The sequence below is a fragment of the Festucalex cinctus genome, chromosome 8 (assembly GCF_051991245.1).
Source record: "Festucalex cinctus isolate MCC-2025b chromosome 8, RoL_Fcin_1.0, whole genome shotgun sequence".
Classification (NCBI taxonomy): Eukaryota; Metazoa; Chordata; class Actinopteri; order Syngnathiformes; family Syngnathidae; genus Festucalex; species Festucalex cinctus.
Window position 1 is genome coordinate 369,795 of NC_135418.1, and position 22,445 is coordinate 392,239.

The following is a 22,445-nucleotide window of genomic DNA, read 5'->3' on the forward strand; positions in this document are numbered from 1 at the left end:
TTGTGAAAACTGGGAGGCATACCTATTAGCTTAAGACCTACAAAAAGTATTCTGTAGCTAAACCTAAAAGGAAGTCCGCCATTTTGAATTTATTTTGGGAATTGCGCACCATATTTTGCGTTTTGATTCAACTTTGCACACACAAGGCTTGTCAAAAACATTTTAGATGGTGCTTGTCCTATTTGACAGTACCCCAACGTGCCAGTACCCCGACGTGCAAGTACCCCAACGTGGCCCGGGTTGCGAGGGCCCTTTATAGCTGCTCGCAGCTCTAGTTATTCTTCTTCTTCTTCTTCTTCTCCGTAAACGATCGCGATTTTGGGTACCTAAACATTTACGAAAACTCACCAAACTTTGCACACTCCTCAGGCCCGGCGAAAAATTTGATATTATGAAGTCGTCATAACAACGTGACTCTATAGCGCCCCCTAGCATAGAAAAATATAAACCAAGCCCGGCATGTTTGAGCTAGAGCAACGAAAATTGGCAGGCACGTATAGCACCCCGAGACGCACAAAAAAGTCTATTGGGACCATGTAGCTAAAATGTACAGGAAGTGAGCTATGAATTTTTTAATGTCCAATTTTGGCCTATTTTGGCACATTCACTGTGGTCATGCTTTTTCCCCCTTTGCAAACATTTTTCATCCAATTGACTTCAAACTTGGCATTTATCATCTCAAGACCTGAGAGAACAGCTGGGCAAAACATCTTGCCTTTTCGAAATACTATATGACGGGGGCGGAGCATCAAATATTGCCTTTAAAATTTCATTTGTCCAGAAAGAGCAAATGCTTAATAACTCCCATGTTCAAGCTCCAAAAAATCTCAAACTTATCAGGCAACATAATAGTCACGGCCTGAAAACATCTATATGATAAAATTCAGTTATACATTTAGCGCCACCTAGTGGTTACAATAAATGTCATACTTTACGTTTTTAGCTACTGCGCTGAGCTCGTTGAAGGGATCCAGTTGAAAATTGGTCAGAAAAGCCTTAAGATGTTGATCATGCCCCACACTGAATATTGTAACTTTTCGCCAAAGGGCGTGGCCGCTACGGTGACGCAAAGTCTGAAGATTTTTCTTGAAAATAAAAGCTGCATTAACTTGACCGAGATGATCCTATCTTCTCAAAATTTCACACATTTGATGAGAGTCCAGCCCTAAAGACATCTACTGACTTATATTTCATCTAACTGATAGCGCCACCTAGTGGCAATTTTTTTTCTTACGAATTTTCTTCTACGTTTTTCTCCAAACACTTTAACTGGACCTACCTCATATTTGCTCAGATGAGGGTTTCGACCTTCATGATGTCACAACATGAAGTTTGTGAGTTTTCGCGAATTGTTGTGGGTGTGGCTCAGCGCTGTTCGCCAAGAAAACAACGCCAGTTTTGAGGGTCTAAACATGCACAGAAACTCATGAAACTTGGCACACACATCTGGCCTGGTAAAATAAGCAATATTTTATTGTTGATTGTGCTATTTTTACAAAAATGACTCAATAGCGCCCCCTAGAAGTTCTTAACGAAGCAGCCCCGGTTGTACGTTTAAGCAAAAACGACGAATATTTTTAGGTGTATGAGGGAGCCCAAGACCTACAAAAAAGTCTCTTGGACCCATATGCTAAAATGAACAGGAAGTGAGCTACGAATTTTTGAATGTCCCATTTTTGACGATTTTTGCACATTCACAGGGGGCAGACTTTTGCCCACTTCTCCTACACGTTTCATCTGACTGAGTTAAGACTTGACCTGGACCATGTCAAGACCTGAGCCAACGACAGGGGGAAAAATCTTGACCTTTCGAAATACTATATGATGAAGGCGGGGCATCAAAATTTGTGTTTCGCACTGAAAAAGGATATGCTTAATAACTCCCCGGTACATGCTCCAAAAAATCCCAAACTTGACATGTATGTTTATCGTCAAGGCCTGAAGCTATCTCTATGACAACATTCAGTTATATATGCAGCGCCACCTAGCCCTTGAGACATAAAAAAAATACCCCACATACGGTATTTTGTACAAAAAATGTAAACTCATTCTAAGTGTGATAACGAAGTCATTTATGAATATTCTTTTAGTTTCCACCACTCAAAATGTTCACTGGCATCAGACTTATCCAAACATATATATATTTTTATTTATTTTTGATAGCCTCTGTGGACATTAAAAGCAATATCGTGAATGAAGAATATGCTTAATAACTCCACGGTACATGCTCCAAAAAAAATCCCACACTTGACATGTATGCTTATAATCAAGGCCTGAAGGTATCTCTATGACAACATTCAGTTATAAATACAGCGCCACCTAGCCCTTGAGGCTTATATAAAAAAAATAAAAAATACCCCACATACGGTATTTTGTACAAAAAATGTACACTCATTCTAAGTGTGATAACTAAGTCATTTATGAATATTCTTTTAGTTTCCACCACTCAAATTGTTCACTGGCTTCACACCGATCCAAACGTATGTACGTTTCCATTTTGTTTTATTCATTTTTGATTGCCCCTTTGGACAATAAAAGTAACATTGTGCAATGAGTACAACGAGCGATGATGTGGATATACGCTTTTACAAAAAATACCAATCAGGGCAACTCATTGCCTAAAAATAAAAAAGGACGCTGATTTTTGCAGGTCTTAACAATCACCAAAACCCGTTGAGCTTGACACACACACTGGCAAAAAAATATTCTACATGTAAACGTTTATTATGCCATTTTCAAAGAAATTTTGCTTCCAATATGCCAGTACCCCAACGTGCCAGTACCCCAACGTGCAAGTACACCAACGTGCAAGGACCCCAACGTGGCCCGGGCTGCGAGGGCCCTTTATAGCTGCTCGCAGCTCTAGTTATTATTATTATTATTATTATTATTCTTTATTCTCCGCAAACGAACGCGATTTTGGGTACCTAAACATTCACGAAAACTCACCGAACTTTGCACACTCCTCAGGCCCGGCGAAAAATTATTATGAAATTATTATTATGAAGTCGTCATAACAACGCGACTCTATAGCGCCCCCTCACGTAGAAAAATAAAAACCAAGCCCGGCACATTTGAGCAAGAGCAACGAAAATTGGCAGGCACGTGTAGCACCCCGAGACGCACAAAAAAAGTCTATTGGGACCATGTAGCTAAAATGTACAGGAAATGAGCTATGAATTTTTTTATGTCCAATTTTGGCCTATTTTGGCACATTCACTGTGGTCATGCTTTTTCCCCCTCTGCAAAAATCTTTCATCCAATTGACATCAAACTTGGCATTTATCATCTCAAGACCTGAGAGAACAACTGGGCAAAAAGTCTTGCCTTTTCGAAATACTATATGATGGGGGAGGGGCATCAAATATTGTCTTTAAAATTTCATTTGTCCAGAAAGAGCAAATGCTTAATAACTCCCATGTTCAAGCTCCAAAAAATCTCAAACTTCTCAGGCAATGTAATAGTCACGGCCTGAAAACATCTATATGATAAAATTCAGTTATACATATAGCGCCACCTAATGGTAACATTAAATGTCATACTTTATTTTTTTAGCTACTGCGCTGAGCTCTTTGAAGGGATCCAGTTGAAAATTGGTCAGAAAAGCCTTAAGAAGTTGATCATGCCCCACACCGAATATTGTAACTTTCCTATCTTCTCAAAATTTCACACATTTGATGAGAGTCCAGCCCTTAAGACATCTACGAACTTATATTTCATCTTACTGATAGCGCCACCTAGTGGCAATTTTTTTTCTTATGAATTTTCTTGTACATTTTTCTCCAAACACGTTAACTGGACCAACCTCATATTTGCTCAGATGAGGGTTTCGGCCTTCATGATATCACAACACGAAGTTTGTGAGTTTTCGCGAATCGCTGTGGGCGTGGCTAAGCACTGTTCGCCAAGAAAACAACGCCAGTTTTGAGGGTCTAAACATGCGCAGAAACTCATGAAACACACATCTGGCCTGGTAAAATGAACAATATTTTATTGTTGATTGTGCTATTTTTACAAAAATGACTCAATAGCGCCCCCTAGAAATTTTTAACGAAGCAGCCCCGATTGTACGTTTAAGCAAGATCTACGAAAATTTTTACGTGTATGAGGGAGCCAAAGACCTACAAAAAAAGTCTCTTGGACCCATATGCTAAAATGAACAGGAAGTGAGCTACGAATTTTTGAATGTCCCATTTTTGACGATTTTTGCACATTTTCAGGGGGCATACTTTTGCCCACTTCTCCTACACGTTTTATCTGACTGACTTATGACTTGACCTGGACCATGCCAAGACCTGAGCCAACAACAGACGGAAAAATCTTGACTTTTGGAAATACTATATGATGAGGGCGGGGCATCAAAATTCATCCAAAAAGGATATGCTTAATAACTCCCCGATACATGCTCCAAAAAATCCCAAATTTGACATGTATGTTTATCGTCAAGGCCTGAAGTTATCTCTATGACAACATTCAGTTATATATGCAGCGCCACCTAGCCCTTGAGGCATGAAAAAAAAATACCCCACTTACGGTATTTTTACAAAAATTGTAAACACGTTTCGCAATGAAAAAGGATATGCTTAATAACTCCCCGGTGCATGCTCCAAAAAATCCCAAACTTGACAGGTATGTTTATAGTCAAGGCCTGAAAGTATCTCTATGACAACATTCAGTTATATATGCAGCACCACCTCGCCCTTGAGGCAAAACAAAAAAATACCCCACATACGGTATTTTGTACAAAAAATGTAAACTCATTCTAAGTGTGATAACTAAGTCATTTATGAATATTCTTTTAGTTTCCACCACTCAAAATGTTCACTGGCATCAGACTTATCCAAACATGTACTTTTTTATTTATTTTTGATAGCCTCTATGGACATTAAAAGCAATATCGTGAATGAAGGATATGCTTCATGCTCCACGGTACATGCTCCAAAAAAATCCCACACTTGACATGTATGTTTAGAGTCAAGGCTTGAAGGTATCCCTATGACAACATTCCATTATATATACAGCGCCACCTAGCCCTTGAGGCATAAAAAAAAATACACCAACTTAACGGTATTTTTACAAAAAAAAAAAAAAAAAAAATCCACATGTCAAGGTTTATCATGCCATTTTCAAAGAAATTCTGCTTCCAATGTGCCGTACCTAAACTTGCCAGTACCCCAACGTGCCAGTACCCCAACGTGCAAGTACCCCAACGTGGCCCGGGCTGCGAGGGCCCTTTAGAGCTGCTCGCAGCTCTAGTTTAACTTGGTTCTTAAATTATTCTTATAGGGCAGAACAGAACCGGTTGCAAAAACATACAAACAACAATCAAAACGCAAATAATTCCCATCCCATCCCTCCCACTCCCATTTCTGGGACACCCTTCTCCCTTTAATCACCCTGTGATGCATGTATGGGGTAACTTGTTAGAGCCTAACGCTCAGGCCCCCGCCAAACCAAAAATGGAAAATTGAACAACCTGTGTTATTGTATTTCAACCTATCAATAGGCATACAGATAGACAATGTGAGCAAAATAATAATAATAATACAATAAAATATAAAGAAAAAAAAATCACAATAGTGACTACAAAGTTACATAATGTCTAAGAGAAATATTGGTAAATATTCTATTAGGACTCAAATAAAAATACCAAGAAGTGAGAAGACTGTGTGAAGACCTATATGTGTCAATCCCCACTTTACCCGTCTCTCATATAAACAAAACACCCTTTTTCAAATTAATTTGAATCCAATGAAATACCAATATATTACTCACACATCGTTTTCAAAAGTATTTTCCAGTGAGCACGTTTTGAAATAGGAATCTTACTCGCCCTCCGGGGAGACAGTGTGTCTTTTGACGTATGTCATTGCTGCATCCGCATCGGTAAAGGTTTTCTCCACTCCATGAAATGTGCTGTGCTGGAAACATGATGCCGTAGCGGACACCCTCTTTACCACGCAGAACTTGTCTGACCTCGTTGAAGGCAGCTCGAGCTTTGGCAACACTCGCAGTGTAGTCGGGGAATATTGCGATGTCCATCCCGTTGTACTGGAGCCGGTCCCGGGTGCGCGCACGACTCAGGACCTCCGTGCAGTCTCGGTAGTAATGGAGAGCAGCGATGATGGCTTGCCGTCCTTCCGAGCGGGTCCAAGAGCTCTGTGTGAACGGTCCACAAGTACATCCGATCCATCTGCAGCACTTCTTTCAGCAGCTTGGTTACTGCGGCCGTAGTACTCATGCCGTTCCCCTCCGCCACTCCCAAGATTCGGATGTTACATCTCCGCATTCTGCCTTCCATTTCTTCGCATTTGTTTTTTATTCCGGACAGCTCCGCTGTCAACGTTTTCACTGTAGCTTGTAAAGCAGTCACTTCGTAAGACCACGCAGACAAACCAGACTCAATTTCTTTCATACCAGCCTTCACCTGTTCAACATCAGAGCGCAGTGAAGCCACCGCGCCTTGTATGTCTTGCTTCACTGCTGCACTCAGCTCATCTTTTAGGGAATTGAAGTCCGCAGCTACTGCGCTTCTCATCTCTGTCTTGATCACTTGAGCGATATCGGCCTTACCCCGGGTTTACACCGGTTGCGTGTGCGGTGCGGCTGCGGTGCGTCTTGACTGCGTGCTCCGGACACGTCAATTTTTTGGCCAATCCACACCGGCTCCGCACAGCTGCAGTCCGGCAGCTCCGTCGCCGACCACTTCCCGCCGTGTCTCGCGTGACCGCGCGCGATCATGTGCCATTCAAAACAACGACAAACACACAGAAAGTCTGTGCTCAACAGAGAAGCAGAAAGAGAGGTGGACTTTTATTATTTTGTGGCTTTCTACCTCCAATATAAACCTCTCCTCGTCCATGTTCGCTGGTGTCTAAACCGTGAATGAGCACCTCGCACGTTAACTCCAGGCCCGACTACGCCCACATCACGTTTTGCTAGCATGCTTGCGAAATAGGAGCTGGCTAAGTGTTTTATCTTGAAAGGTAACCGGAAATTTATTTTGAAACTGCGTCGGTCTTCCTGTCCCGCTCGATGTGTTTTGTGCTAGCTTGCCATTTGCCGGAGGCCTACCACTGCGGCGTCCGGCAAAAATAGAAAATAGGTCTATCCTTGCGGAAGGGCTGCGGCACCCCGCAGCTGAGCCGCAGTCGACACGCAACGCACACGCAAGCGGTGTAAACGGCACCATTTGAATGAATGTAATCTAATTGCTTGCGTCGCCGGAACGCACCGCAACCACACCGCAACCACATCCGGTGTAAACGCGGGGTTAAGCTACAGCAGGATTTCTGTTTTCAGTGATGTTTGGTCAGCCTTTTCCGGGCCGCAATCACTTGGAGTTGTTGCTGCTAGCATCGAAGCAATGGTAGGTTTTAGCTTAGCAGGTTTGTCGATTTTGCTTTTACGCTGTTTCATCGCAATTTGCGCGTCAATTTTCGTATATCTTGCTCGAACAAGTCTATTTGAAATAGGCTTCATGAAATTTGTTCACCAAAACATGAACTTTAGGCTGAAAATGCAAAGGTTTGACGGGAGCCCAAAAACTCACGTCCTACTCCATAACCTGCTCGACAGCGCCCACGATTAAAATTTTTAATCTGATTAATCACACTTTTTAATTTTGATTAATCATGATTAATCAGCTAAATTACTTGCGTATTCGTGTAATATAAAATAAATACAAAATACCATAATATTTTGACATTAACACATTTTATTATCGGAATGTCATTTGCAAACATTGATTAAATGCATGTACGCAATTGCATGCATGCGTGTATTGCTCAAAATGTAACAGCATCATATCAATTGGGTGCAATTCAGCAATTATTAAGTAATTAAATGCAAATCACTTTTTGTCCCGTCGGGGTGTTTTTTAAAGCAAAATTTACCAACGAGCACACCAACTGGAGTCACCCCGCTCATTTCGTAACAACAGACGTAGGAAATGCCGTGCATTGACCTAATCACTGACCTGTGCAGCCTTCAATGTAACCATCCGCCGTTACGTTCAAGGCTCAATGCGGTCCAAAAAAAAATTGTGCGATTAATATGCGTTAATACGTGATTAATGCGACATTTTTCCGTGATTAATTAATCTATTAACGCTTTAACTTTGATAGCCCTAGTAATAATCCCTTTTTTTTTTATGGAGGGGTATAGGCGTTGCTTATGAATAGATGAAGGAAAAACTTTACTGTACTAGTAAATTATGGTAGGTGACTAATGCTGACTACTGACAGAATGGGTGGATGGGTTTGTATGTCATTTAACTACTACTTAATAATTACTAGTAATACTACTACTCTTTCTACTACTACTACTTTTAATTTTCACATTGTTTATCTTTCTATTTCTTTCATTAGCATTCAGCTTTTAGCATTCAGCTTTCAGCATTCCCACACAATTTCTCCAGAAATTGCACTTAGTCTAGTTATTATTATTATTATTATTATTATTATTATTATTATTATTATTATTGTGGGAATAATTCCCACATATGTTATTGAGATTCTTTATTCTTACTTATTATAACGTTTTTTTTCTCCTCACTTTTTTTTATCTCAAACTACTCCCACATAATACTTCCGATTTACACCGTTCAAATTTCAACTTGCTGACAAAATTCACGCCTTTCAGGGTATATATCGTCTGACTCCACATTACTTACAGTAATCGCACAATTTAATTTTACATAACTTTTTCTCATTCATTTTTAATGGGACTGACACTGAATTTTTTTCTAAGTCCCACTTTCCACGCCCACTTCCATACATACAACTGACTATCATTACCAGCTCTCTGATACTGCTCAGTGGCACAGTTGGGAGAGTGTGTTGTACAGTAACCAGGAGGTTGCAGGTTCAAATCCCACCTCTGACTGTACATTGCAAATGTAATGTGGCAATTATGCTAAGGGATATAAATGTATACCACCTGACTATCATATCAGGAAATGCGTTATACTGAGATTATTAAACGCATGTGTCCCCAATCAGCGCTGATGCCTTTCAGCATCAGATGACACTTATATATTTACAAACGCCAATTAGCTCTGATTTTCAACCAGTCAAGTTAGCTCACGTGGTAAGTATACTTGAGTGGCTGCATTTCAGAAATACGGAAGTCCCTGGTTTGAATCGTGGTGGGGAAATGTTATTCCCCCCCGCCCCACCCCCCCACAACTTTCATTTCAGACATGGACATTGTCCAATTGTTTTACATAAAAAAAATAATATACTAACCCTAAGTGCATCCATCAATTCTGTAAATAAAACGTGATTACAGATATCAAGCCCTCCGTGAATCACCTGATTACTACAAATTTGGAGCAAAGTTTCACATGCTTACTCAACGGTTGAGCTGAGCGGATAGAGCGCTGAAGCACGAACTATGTGGTCACCGGTACGATCCCAGCAGGACCCTCTTTTTTTTTTTTTTTTTAAGTTAAAACTAAAATTTTCTGACAACAGCCATTTGCTCTTTTCAAAATTGTAAAACGTGGCCTGGTGTAGTACGCTCGAAGCAGACGCTCGACACAAGTGTCGAGTGCTCGCGGCAGAAGTATCACAATCGCTCGTCTCGATGGATCTAGTGGAACATCTAGCGACGTCACGCTCAAAGCAGACGCTCGGCAAGTGTCAAGTGACAAGAAGTGTCTTGATACGTTGTTCCGTTGCTGTGCTTCATTCGGTGGAAAAACACGTGATTGCGGAAGCAAGCGTCCACGGGATCCCATTGAAAAGAGACACAATGTTACCATCTGCTGGCCAGAGTTAGTGGGTCTTTTTTTTTTTTTTATGACTGAAATGTTTATTTAGTCACTTGCGTGTACATTTTATCAGCAAAAAACAAAAAACATTTAACATCATTATATTCAATGTCATCTAGTATGACTAAGTTTTTATCAATATTTTCCCATATTTTCTAAGACATTTAAAAACTATTCAATATTTTTCAATTTGCAGTTCAGGTTCTGTTGTAATATAATTCAATTATATTTAATAATTTATAATCTACTAATTTTCAAGGATTCCTGGCAGAAATTAAAAATTGTTGATTTTTTTTTTTTATTGAAATAAATTCAACAGATAGCATTGAAAGTGTCTTTTTTTATTGTGGCTATGAAAAACCAAGGGGTAATCTTCACTTTCCCATGGTCTGTGAATGCATCACAGGTTGATATCAACTGGCCATCTCATTTGTCTGGAACTGCATAGGTGAGCATTTGTGTTTGTGTTAGTTCTCCTAACAAACCTCCGTGTTCTATGTATAGTGTTCAAATAATTTCTAACGTTTACGTACATAAAATGGTTTATGTTAACCTATGTAAGCTATGTAATTTTAAACTTTGTTACTTTTACTTTCATCTGTTTCTGTTTATGTGAAGTCCAAGAGTCACATTTTTCTGCTTTAAGGCTTACATTCGTGGGCATCTCATTTGTTTCTTATTATAAAAAGACGGAGCTTCCTAAATTAGGAGATATTGCAGAAGAAATTCGTATTTTAGATGCTAATTATGCTACTAACCCTTCACCCGCGTTATACAAAAAAAGGTTGCAATTACAATCTCAATATGATTTGTTGTTGACAGGTAAAGTTGAGGTTCAACTTTTGCAAACAAGGCAGCGTTTTTTTTTTTTTTAACATGGTGACAAACCAGGTAAATTATTGGCGTACCAGGGCCGAGCGGTAAGCGCCTCTAGGCTTATTCCTAGGATATCAACTCCAACTGGACAGACCCCAAGCAATGTTCCCTCTAAGCTGTGTGCCTGCGCAATTGCACAGTGCTCTCACCACTTCAGCGCACAGCAAATGTCTTGCAGCGCAGTAAATAAATAAATAAATAAATAAATAAAACAAATTCAAAAAAACCAAAAAAAAACTAACCTGCAGGTGTATTTACTATTTGTATTTTTTAGATTATCTTCCTATAAACAAATTAAAACTTTATATAATATGTGTGGTTAATGGAGTGGGAAAATAAAATGTGACAAAAAAGCTTAAATGCAAGGGGAACAGCCATGTCGTGTTGTGGGACGGAGTGGCTCCGTCCAAAAGGAATGAGCATCACGTCACTACGGTGACGCGAGCCGGCGCGCGTACCACGCACACAACAGGACACCATTCCCACTTCCGTTACAGTTTTAATAGCAGTTTGGGTGCGCACAAAGTTGTTCTACTGCACTTTGAAGCATGCATACATGAGACAAACACACTCAGCACTGACGAGACTGCAGTGACCGCACCATTCAGGAAGTCCAAATATGAGCGCAGTTTACGAGCCTCTTCAATGAGGCTCTTCATGCATTTCAGAAATGTTCACGTTTTACTAAATTACCATTTCCATTATTTTTGAGTGGATGATGTGGGCCCATATGTATAAAAATTGTTTTGAGACTTAATTATGCTTAAAATAACCTGTGATCAAAAACAAGTAACCAACTATAGCTGAATCTTATCGTCTCACATGATGTACAAGTGGTTTGAATTTTTTTGTAACATACATGCATCATGTAATTTATGATCTCAGGTTTTGGACAGGTGTAATACTGGTTTGGCTGCCATGTGCATGTCGGATGTTGTGAAGTGCTTACTGTATATAAATGGACTCAGTTGGGTTTACATTTCACAGCCAATTTTATCCTGATGGCCTTTGTGTTCATTTAATTGTTCATGGTTCTGACAACATGATGCGGACAAGTCTTTGAATAGTCCTCACAGATATAGCTTATAAGAGAAAATTTATATATGCGTTAATTTGAAGTTTGAAGTTTATTGAACATGTAAACATAACATATAAACATAAACAAATAGCAAGTAATAATTAAGAGAAAGAAAAGAAAGAAAAATAAAAAAAAATCATAACAATCATTAGAAATTGTTTCCATGTCCAAAAGGAGTAGGAAGAAGTTAAAAACTTATCTAATCCTACCCCTTATTCTTTACTTCTTATTTCAAACAGTAATTGCGCACACCGCAACAATACATCATCGTACTCGCACATACAACCCTCATCACCCTCATAATGGAATCAAAAGAACATTTCATAACAATGAAATGTGCACGGAGCGCTTCTTGCAGTCTTAGTCGTACAACCATACGCCAGGCACGGCGGCATTTCACTGTGGAGACAGTAAATTAACATGAAAGCGCTGCAGGAAAACGAATATTTTCAAGTTTGGTCGGCTTAGTGGGTGGCAACGTAAGATGGCTGCCGGTGGCTTCACTTCTCGAAATGGTGATACAAGTGGCATTGTGAGTCTGTATATAAGTCCGTGGATGTCGCTCACCGTAATCCATGTATTGCTCAAGAAGTTTGCGTGAATGCACAGCCACACAGAAAATTAGAGGGAACATTGACCCCAAGGATATTTGTAATACTTTCTCCGATTATTACTCCACACATTATTCTTCCAAGATTTTCCCCTGTGAATGGCCAGTGCCCAATCCTCTGGACCGCTTAATTGATCCTCAAGTAGATTTAGACACTTTTGGTAATCTGGTGGTCGCAATAACAGTCGCAGAGATTTCGGAAGCCACAAGTTCCCTACAAAGTTCTAAAGCTCCTGGCCCAGACGGCTACTCCACAGAATTTTTTAAAACCTATTCTGACATACTAGCGCCCATTCTGGCAAGGGTGTTTAACGATGCATTTCATAGAGGTCAATTACCTTCTACGTATTCCAAAGTGTCAATAACCCTGTTGCTTAAGAAGGAAAAAGATCCCTTACTCTGTAGTAGTTATAGACCTATTTCTCTCCTAAATGTGGATTTTAAAATTCTGTCTAAAGTACTCGCTATCCGACTCCAGAAGGTCATTCCCACACTAATTAAACCGGACCAGACCGGTTTCAGTGCAGGTCGACAATCTTTTAACAAAACTGGGCATCTATTGAACATCATTTGTTCTTCTTCAGACTCTAAACCTGCTGAAATTGTGCTTTCGTTAGACGCAGAGAAGGCTTTTGATCGTGTGGAGTGGAGCTACCTTTTTTTTTATTTTGGGAAAATTTGGTTTTGATCCAAAATTTATTAGGTGGATTAAACTTCTTTACACATCCCCTGTATAAGTATTAACGGCGACAAGTCTGACTCGTTTCCTTTATCTCGTGGCACCCGTCAGGGATGCCCTCTCACCGCTCTTGTTCGCTCTTGCCGTAGAGCCCTTAGCACTGTGACTCCGTGGTGAAAATAAATTTGAAGGGATCTCTCGATTTGGCCTTTCTAACAAATTATCTTTATACGCAGACGATCTCCTCCTTTATGTAATAAATCCAGATACATCCCTTCCTGCTATTTTGGGTATTTTGGAACAGTTCAATGCATTATCTGGCTACAAAATTAACTTCGACAAAAGTGAATATTTTTCAATTAACTTACATGCAACGTCCGCCTCCCAGTTCTGAGGTCTCCGGTTCGAGTCCAGGCTCCGGCCTTCCTGGGTGGAGTTTGCATGTTCTCCCCGTGCCCGCGTGGGTCTTCTCCGGGTACTCCGGTCTCCTCCCACATTCCAAAGACATGCATGGCAGGTTAATTGGGCACTCCGAATTGTCCCTAGGTGTGCTTGTGAGTTTGGATGGTTGTTCGTCTCTGTGTGCCCTGCGATTGGCTGGCAACCAGTCCAGGAGGTCCCCCCCCTACTGCCCAGATCCAGCTGAGATAGGCGCCAGCACCCCCCGCGACCCTTCGTGAGGAATAAGCGGCCAAGAAAAAGGATGGGTGGATAACTTACATGCAGAGAGTCTCCCCTCTTCCATACTACCCTTTAAGAAAGTGACTCAACTGAAATACCTTGGCATTATCGTAACAAAGTCACTCTCAGAATTATTTGCCAAAAATTTCCAACCGTTACTTGAGCGTTGCAAATCAGACTTTGCTAGGTGGGCTACTCTCCCTTTGTCATTGCTGGGCCGGATTAAACTTGTTAAAATGACAGTGCTTCCTCGCTTCCTTTCTCTGTTTGAGCATATTCCCATGCTCATTCGTAAATCTTTTTTTTTCTTCACTTGACCAGTTAATTAACTCATTCTGGTGGTGTAATAAACGTGCTCGCATTAAGAGATCGACTCTTCAGCTTCCCAAAACTCTTGGTGGTTTAGCCTTGCCGGACTTTCGTCGATATTATTGGGCAAGCAATATTAGTAAAATCCTTTTTTGGAATTTTGAAATCGGTTCCGATAACAATTCTCCTTGGGTCAGCATGGAATTAGCCTCCTTACCAATTGCATTATGGCCAATAGTTTGCTCTCAATTACCTCTACCACTTAAGCGGGCACCACACAACTCTGTCGTGCTGGAAACATTGAAAATTTGAAGTCAGTTTAGAAGACAATTTGGCCTACACTGTTCATCAACACTTACGCCCGTTTACCGTAATTACCTCTTTCTTCCATCCTGCTCCGATTGAGCTTTTGAATCTTGGTCGAATTGTGGCCTACGGAGCCTTGACAGCATTTATATTGATGGTGTATTTCCCTCATTTACTGACCTTTCAGAAAAATTCAGGCTCCCTCGCTCTCGTCTATTCCATTATTTCCAGATCCGGCATTTTGTCCAAAACCAATTTCCTCATTTCCCTAATCGCCCCCCTGAGACCTTGATAGATTCTCTCCTTTTGCTTAATGCGTCACAAAAATCCCTAACTTCAATATTGTATAATTTAATTTTTAAGATAAATCCAACATTCCTTAACTCTTTGAGATCCGTCTGGGACCAGGACCTTAATATTACAATTTCTGACAAACAGTGGGATCAGATGCTTAATCTCGTGCACTCTTCTTCGATCTGTGCAAGACATCAACTACTGCAGTGCAAGATCTTACGCAGGCGCCATCTCACCAATGCTAGACTAGCAAAAATGTTTCCAGACAAGTCCGACTCATGTAACAGGTGTAAACTTTCCCCAGCTAATCACTTGCACATGTTTTGGTCGTGCCCGAAACTCCATGATTTCTGGCACGCTATTTTCGGTACAATAGGGAAGGTCCTGGGTATTACATTTAACCCTGACCCACTCACTGCCCTTTTTGGAATGTCCCCAGCACTCCCTCAGCCTAAATCTGCACAAACTATTATAGCTTTTACCACCTTGCTTGTGAGGAGGCTCATTCTCCTAAAATGGACTCATTCAACCCCTCCTACACATAATAGGTGGATTCATGAAATTTTACAATGTGTTAAATTTGAGAAGATCAGATTCTCCCTCAAAGGTTCCCTTCAGGCTTTCCACAACACTTGGCAGCCCTTTTTGCTGCATGTAGATAGCTTGCATATTGATGCAGAGAAGAGTTGTTATTGTGTTTATCTTTTTTCAATAATTTGTTTATCCCCACTTTTTAATCTTTAGTTGTACTTACTTATTTATTATTATTATTTGTTATTTTGTTTTATTATTCCCCTTTTTTTTCTTTCAATTTATTATTTAATTATTTTATGCTTTTCCCCTCAGTTTTGGAATGCATGGTGTGAATGTGTGATTTAATGTGTTGTTTCGGTGGGGAATACCATTTGCCTTTCATTTACCTTATTTGGATGGAAATTTGTAGGAATATTTTTTCTCGCTTTGCAAAAGCTAATGGCAACTTGTTTATTAACATGTTTTTTTTGTGTGTTATCCCCCCCTGGTTGTATTCACTAAGAAAATGAAAAACATCAATAAAAATATTTGACAAAAAAAAAAGTGATGTACAGATAGATGTCTTACCCCGGGATTACATCGGATGCGTGTGCGTTGCGTCTCCGCTCCGCTGCGTCTTGACTGTGTGCTCCGGACGTGTCAATTTTTTGTCCAACTCACACCGGCTGCGCACAACTGCGGTCCGGCAGCTCCGTGGCCAACAACTGACCGCCGTGTCTCACGTGATCGCGCGCGATAAAGTGGCATTAAATCAACGACAAAGACACAGAAAGTCTGTGCTCAACAGAGGAGCAGAAAGAGAGGTGGACTTTCTTTGACTGAACTCACCGTCCACTCCTGCTATGACGTTCCATGCAGCATCCCTTTTTAAGTTGTCTTTATAAAAAGGATGTGCCGTGTCATATCTAATTTTGTTGCTTTCCACCTCGGTTATAAATCTCTCCTTGTCCATATTCGCCAATGTTTAAATAGTGAATTAAGCATTAAGCATTATGTTTTGTTGACATGATTGCGAAATAGGAGCTGGCGAGTGTTTTATTCTGAAAAGTAACCGGAAATTTATTTTGAAACCACGTCGGTCTTCCTGTCCTGCTCGATGTGTTCTTTTTTTTTTTTTTTTTTCCTTTAAAAAAAAAAAAAAAAAAGAGCTCAGAATTGTTAATTCGGTAGTCTTACCTATTCAACGTCTTATCATCATTGCTCTTTTTTGTGTGTGTGTGTGTGTATGTGTGCGTGCGTTTGCGTGCGTGTGCGTGCGTTTGCGTGCGTGTGTGCGCGTGCGTGTGCGTGCAAATACGTACAAATTTATACTCATTAATTCACCTAAAACCTGATAAAAATCCCATCACCCTTCACCTTAACCAGGTACTTCAGAGTCTCGCCAGAGTCGTAAGGTTCAAATAGTCAGGAGACCCGAGAAAAGAAAAAAAAGAAAAGAAAGACAACCAAAAGGCGAAAAGGGGCCACTGCAGGGCAGGAGGGGGGGAGGAGGAGGGAGGGCGACAAGGGAAAAGGGACCAGGAGGCAGAGGAGGACGGGCGGGGGGAGGCGAGGAGGGAGAGGCGACAGGGGGGAGGAAGGGGGAGGGGAGAGGGAACCACGGGGCACACCAGAGGCCCACCTGCCCAGAACCGCGCCGCCGGGCACGGAGCAGCGGACCGCGCCGGGACGGCACCGCCCCGGACACCAGGGAAAGCAGCCCAACACGGCACCCCACAGGGGGCCCAGGGAGCGGCCAAGACGCAACCGCCACCGAGCAGACAACGGGGGGGGGGGTGGACAGTGTCAAGAAAATTGACTAACTAGCATGCAGTAACACCAAGTGTTGATGCCTAGTGCCCACTCGAAATAAATCTTAAGGAGTTAGTGAGTATAGTGTCGTTTAGTGTGGTGTACTCGAGCCCACTAGGAGCAACTAGGTTCCTGACTATATAAAAATAAAAACAATCAGTTACAAAATACCAAATACAGAAGCAGCAAATACAGAAGTTATAACGATGTGGTGGCTCTCGTAAACAGGCAGAATCTAGGCAGAATTAAGTTGCCAAATTAAGATTAAAATATTCTATGTACCTAGACCATATTTGTTTAAATCTTGATACTTGATTTTTATTTAAGGCAGAGATTTTTTCCATTTAGATATAATTTATTAGTAGGTTTAACCAGTGGTCGATATTTAGAGATTGTTTATTTTTCCAATGAACAAGGATTATTTTTTTAGCAATAGTAAGGGCTATAAGTATAGATTGAGATTGTTTACATGGTAGCTCAATTATTGTTAAGTCACCTAGTAAACACAATCTTGGAGATAAAGGAAGCCTACAGTTTAACTCTTTGACTGCCAGCCATTTTCGGAAAAGGTAACCCCATCGTGCCAGCTGATTTACAGAATTTTACCGATCTTTCAAGCTCCACAGAAAATGTTGTGTTAGGACTATGGAAACGCGGATACTACCAAATGAAAGATTGAAGTCTCATCTTTCATCTAAAAAAAGTTTGTTTCTACCTTATTCGGAGCTTCAGTAATCAACAATAGAAAACAGCTTCGTTTCACCCAAATCCTCTATTTTCTTCCAAAATACGGAGAAATCAAGCTTTTTGTGAAACGATGTTATTTCATGCACTCTAGTGAATTTGGCACTTTTTTTTTTTTGCATGAGTGATTCTACAAACACCTAAACTTCTATAAAACACTACCCCAACAATAAAAAATGTTTTTTGATTGCAAAATAACAGTTTATTTACATGCAACAGTAGCAATCCGAACAAACAATTTGGAAAACTCTTTGCAAACTATTTACATGTGCGCAACAGTTTTTGTTAGTCTGCTTCTGCATGGACTGATTTGCGTAGAGGTTGGTATGATGAACGATGTGCTGGAGAAGTTCATCCGCGATGAAGAGCTCCAGGATGTCAGCTGGCAGGTGGGAATTCAGCTCTGCTGCAGCATCCCTTGGTCCTGGTTTTGCAGCAAAGGGGAAAATGGTTGGCTGCCAGCCGAATTCATCAACTTCAAGCCAGCCAGATTCTTTGGGATCTGCAAATATACATTTCAATATCATGTATTATTTTAGAGCACTGTGATGCAATTTGTGTGTGTGTGCATGTTTACCTTTTTTTCTTGGATGTATTGGTTGATGCACATTCTGTAAATTATAGAAGACGTTTACCATCAAATATTTTATTAGTGCTGTGGAGAATCTTTTCTTTTTACCTTTGTTCTGCTCACTGTGAGAAGGGTCACTTTGGGCCCTATGAGGAGGAGCTGAAAGAAACATATACAATTACAATACTATCCGAAAGACTTTCCTTTTATTGTTGCGGTGTATTGAAATGTTTTTTTTGTTTTTTGTTTTTTACCTTTCTTTGTCGTAGAACCAGCGGTCGGACGTTGCTGTGAGCACGATCTATAAAATATACATTCCCGTTTGTATAGGTAATAGATGTTTTAGTGTATATCAGCACATTTACACACGCTGCTAGCAGGTCGCCCGAAAGTAATCTTACTAGCAATCTCTTAGCATGTTAGCGCTTACCTTCACGTTCTTTGGAAGACTGTCATGACTGTCTTGCATCGGACCCATAGTAGTCGTCATCGTCCGATGAAACGTCATCTGTGCAGACGTGCTCCGTTGTGCACCACTTTTCTCCGGTGTTAGCATCGCTAGCCGGTGGGGCCTTAGGACGTTATTAGCATCGCTAGCCGGTGGGGCCTTAGGACGTGGTCGAAACGGCCACGTCACCGCTTCAACTATGACTTAACCCCGTCATCACTGTGCTCTTGAGCACTGGTCGATGCTTTTGAGCTTTGAAAATAAGGATCAAGCGTGAGCTGATTGCCATGTGTAGCCTTTTTGACTCCCTTAGCCAAGTTAGCCATTCTCTCCCCCTCAACACTCTAGCTCAGCCTCTTTCCTTCTACTGATGTCTCCTACCCGATCTTGTCCAAAAGACTAATCACAGCCATCTAGTGGCCAGGAATACTCATTATAGTAACCCGATCGGCTTGATACTTGGAGCACAGCTGCCCAAGGCTTTCCTCCACCCGTTTCCATAAAAAAACATAGTTGACGTCAATTGACGTCTATGGCGGCCTATCCTAGGATTATACTGAATGTTTTTAAACGTTTATGGCGGTCAAAGAGTTAATATATCAGCGAGCTTTTCCAAGATTTTAGTCCAGAAATACAGCACTGGAGTACATGACCATAAAGCATGAAGATAAGTATCGGCAGTATTTTGTGAGCACTGGAGACAAATGTTGGAGTCAGAGAGTCCCATTTTTTTCATCATATATTGTGTAATATATGTTCTATGAAGTATCATATATTGGATAAGTTGCAAATTTGTCTGTTTGGTCATTTTAAATACATTTTCACATATTTGGGTCCAAAAGTCTGGTTCCGGAACTATAGACAAGTCTTTTTCCCATTTTAAAGTGGGTAAATACGTTTTGTCTGTGTATAAAAATAACATATATTTTTGATATTTTTTTGTTGTTGTTGGAGAAAGCTTTATAATATCTTTAGCAGTTGGAGCGTATCCTGAAGTGTTGGGATTTGTTTCTTAACCATATTTTTAACTTGCAGATAATGTAAGAAATTTCCGTTTTTTTATTTCAGATTTTTGGACCAAGTTTGTATACGTTACAAACTTATTATCTGAGAAAAGATGATGGAGGTGTGTAATTCCTTTCTGCTCCCATAAACCTAGATGGAACGACTGATTATTAAGTTGAAAGTTGGGGTTATGCCAAATGGGAGAAAGCCCACAGGGCACCATTTGGGATTTTGTCATTTCTAATGCCTTCCACCAGGCAGTCAGGGTGGCGGCTATCATTGGGTTTTTAAAACAATTATGTCGTTTTATCGATTTTGTAATAAAGAGTAAATCTAAGAGTCTAAGGTTATTACAATCCTTCTGCTCCAATTCCAATCAACAGTTAGTATCTCTGTTGGGTTGTGTCCATAGCACAAGTTATTGTAGTTGATTAGCTATATAGTAGTACATAAAGTTTGGTGCCTCTAAACCTCCTTTAGATTTACTTTCCTGAAGAGTAGATAGACAATTTTTTTGCTTTTTTTTTGTTCCAATAGAATTTTGTGATAGCAAAGTCCAGCGATTGGAACCAGTTAGACGTAGGTTTAAATGGAATCATTGAAAATAAATAATTAATCTTTGGTAAAACTTTCATTTTTATAGTAGCTATCCATCCTATTAAAGAGATCGGTTCTGTGCTAGCTTGCCATTTGACGGAGGCCGACGGATGCGTCGTCCGTCAAAAATAGAAAATAGGCCTATCCGTGCGTCGGGCTCCGGCACGACGCAGCTGAGACGCAATCGACACGCAACGCACACACAGCCGGTGTAATTTGAACAAATACATTGAAGCGTTTTTAGTAACAAATGTAGATAGTTACCATGAAGGAGTCCGACATGTTAGAGGCAACAAAAAAAACAAAAAAGTCAGCAATGGGCAACGTGTTCGCTACAGGACCATCTCTAGTACCTTAAAGGCATATATTAGAGGGCAAATTATTTCGTTTACTGCGGGGCTGAAAAGACGGCCTCAAAAGGAGCAGTTGGATCTGATATCCAAAATTCAAGAGATCGATCGACAATATTCACTCAATTAAACCCCTAAGCTATCTAACCAATGATTAGAACTAAAAACGAAGTTTGACCTCCTTACCACTTATCAAACAAAAAAATCTTTTGTTAAAATGTAGAAGCATATTAGAATATGCTTCTACATTTTAACAAAAGATTTTTGAACATAGTGAAAAAACAGGGAAATTACTTGCTAGCCAACTAAAAGGCTAAACAATTTATGACAAGTATCCATCCATCCATCCATTTTCTTGACCGCTTATTCCTCACAAGGGTCGCGGGGGGTGCTGGCGCTTATCTCAGCTGGCTCTGGGCAGTAGGCGGGGGACACCCTGGACTGGTTGCCAGCCAATCGCAGAGCACACAGAGACGAACAACCATCCACACTCACAAGCACACCTAGGGACAATTCAGAGCGCCCAATCAACCTGTCATGCATGTCTTCGGAATGTGGGAGGAGACCGGAATCTCTCAGGCTTGGTTCTCTCCCCCAGTTAATGAATGAGGTATAACGCTTACTGCTAAAAAGGGTAGGGATCCCACACACTGTGCTTCATATAGGCCAATCTCCCTCTTAAAACATTATATGTTAAGCTTCGATAACCTTATCAGGTATTCCAATATCTGTTTGGTGCATAAAATTTGTAATGATGCAGCCCCACCCCCATTAAAAACATTTGTACATCTGCGCTCACAATCAACGAACAAGGTGTCACGGTCTGCTGTGAGGGGAGAGTGCAGCATCCCAAACAGAAAGTCTGCCTTTTCACAGTCGGCCTTTTCTTTTTTTTTTTTTTTTTTTTTTCTTTTTTTTTTTTTTTTTCTTTTTTTTTTTGTGGCCCCACCCAGTGTATATACAAGTGTGTGCGTGTGGTGCATTAAAATTGGGAGCAGGTGAGTCGGAGCAGAGGGAAAAAATTTCCCCTACTCCGACACACCCGTATCCCCCCCAAAAAAATGAATATGTATATGTGTGGTGCATTAAAAAAGGGAATGGAGGGACAAAGTGGTGGGGCAGGGACACAAATGGGGGGGACCACAGCGCTGCCAGGCACTGCAGTCCATCCCCTCTGATGGCTCCCCGCCCCAACTCACCCCTCCCCTTGGACGTGAGGTGCATTAAAATTGGAGGGGAGTTGAAGGGTGAAGACGGTGTTTCCACCCTTCCCCACCCCACCAAGAAATGTGTTGTGTGCCCTATGTGTATATTTACAAAGTGTATAGTGCAAGCAAGTGAAGTGAGTAAGAGGAGCGACCAGCGGGGCCTCACCCAACCCGGCGGGTGTAGGTGGCACGCCCGCCCCCCAGCACCCCCACCCCCTGCCGCCCCCCACCTCATCCACCCGGCACCACAACGGGCGGACAGCCAGCGCAGCAGGGCTACCGGACAGCCCACCGGCCACCGGAGCCCGCCCGGGGCGCCAGGAGTTATACCGGAGTGGGGCAGGCCCCAAACCCTCGCCCGGCCCCCGGAGCCCGACGCCCGGGCCGGGGAGGGAGCCCCAGGCCCAGGGAGAGGGAGGGGGAGGGGCCGCAGGGCAGACAGGGAGGGGGGGGGGGGGGGGGGGGCGGGGGAAGCGGGGAGAAGACGACAAGAAGGCGAAAGGGCGGCTGCAGGGCAGGAGGCGGGGGGGGAGAGGAGGAGGGAGGGCGACAAGGGAAAAGGGACCGGGAGGCAGAGGAGGATGGGCGG

The 22,445-nt window shown here is 41.5% G+C and overlaps 1 protein-coding gene and 1 long non-coding RNA gene across 15 annotated transcripts in view; both read right to left on the minus strand.

Moving 5' to 3' along the window:
• Positions 1-22,445, minus strand: part of phf2 (PHD finger protein 2) — a 628,982-nt gene that overhangs the window by 228,306 nt on the left and 378,231 nt on the right. The window lies entirely within an intron of this gene.
• Positions 17,467-20,818, minus strand: LOC144024402 (uncharacterized). Of its 2 annotated transcripts, XR_013284760.1 has the most exons (5): positions 18,679-20,818; positions 18,503-18,549; positions 18,357-18,407; positions 18,255-18,288; positions 17,467-18,179 (listed from the first exon to the last, which is right to left on the minus strand). It is a non-coding gene; the product is annotated as an uncharacterized LOC144024402 (long non-coding RNA). The 2 variants fall into 2 exon arrangements; XR_013284759.1 differs by having other exon boundaries at positions 18,503-20,818.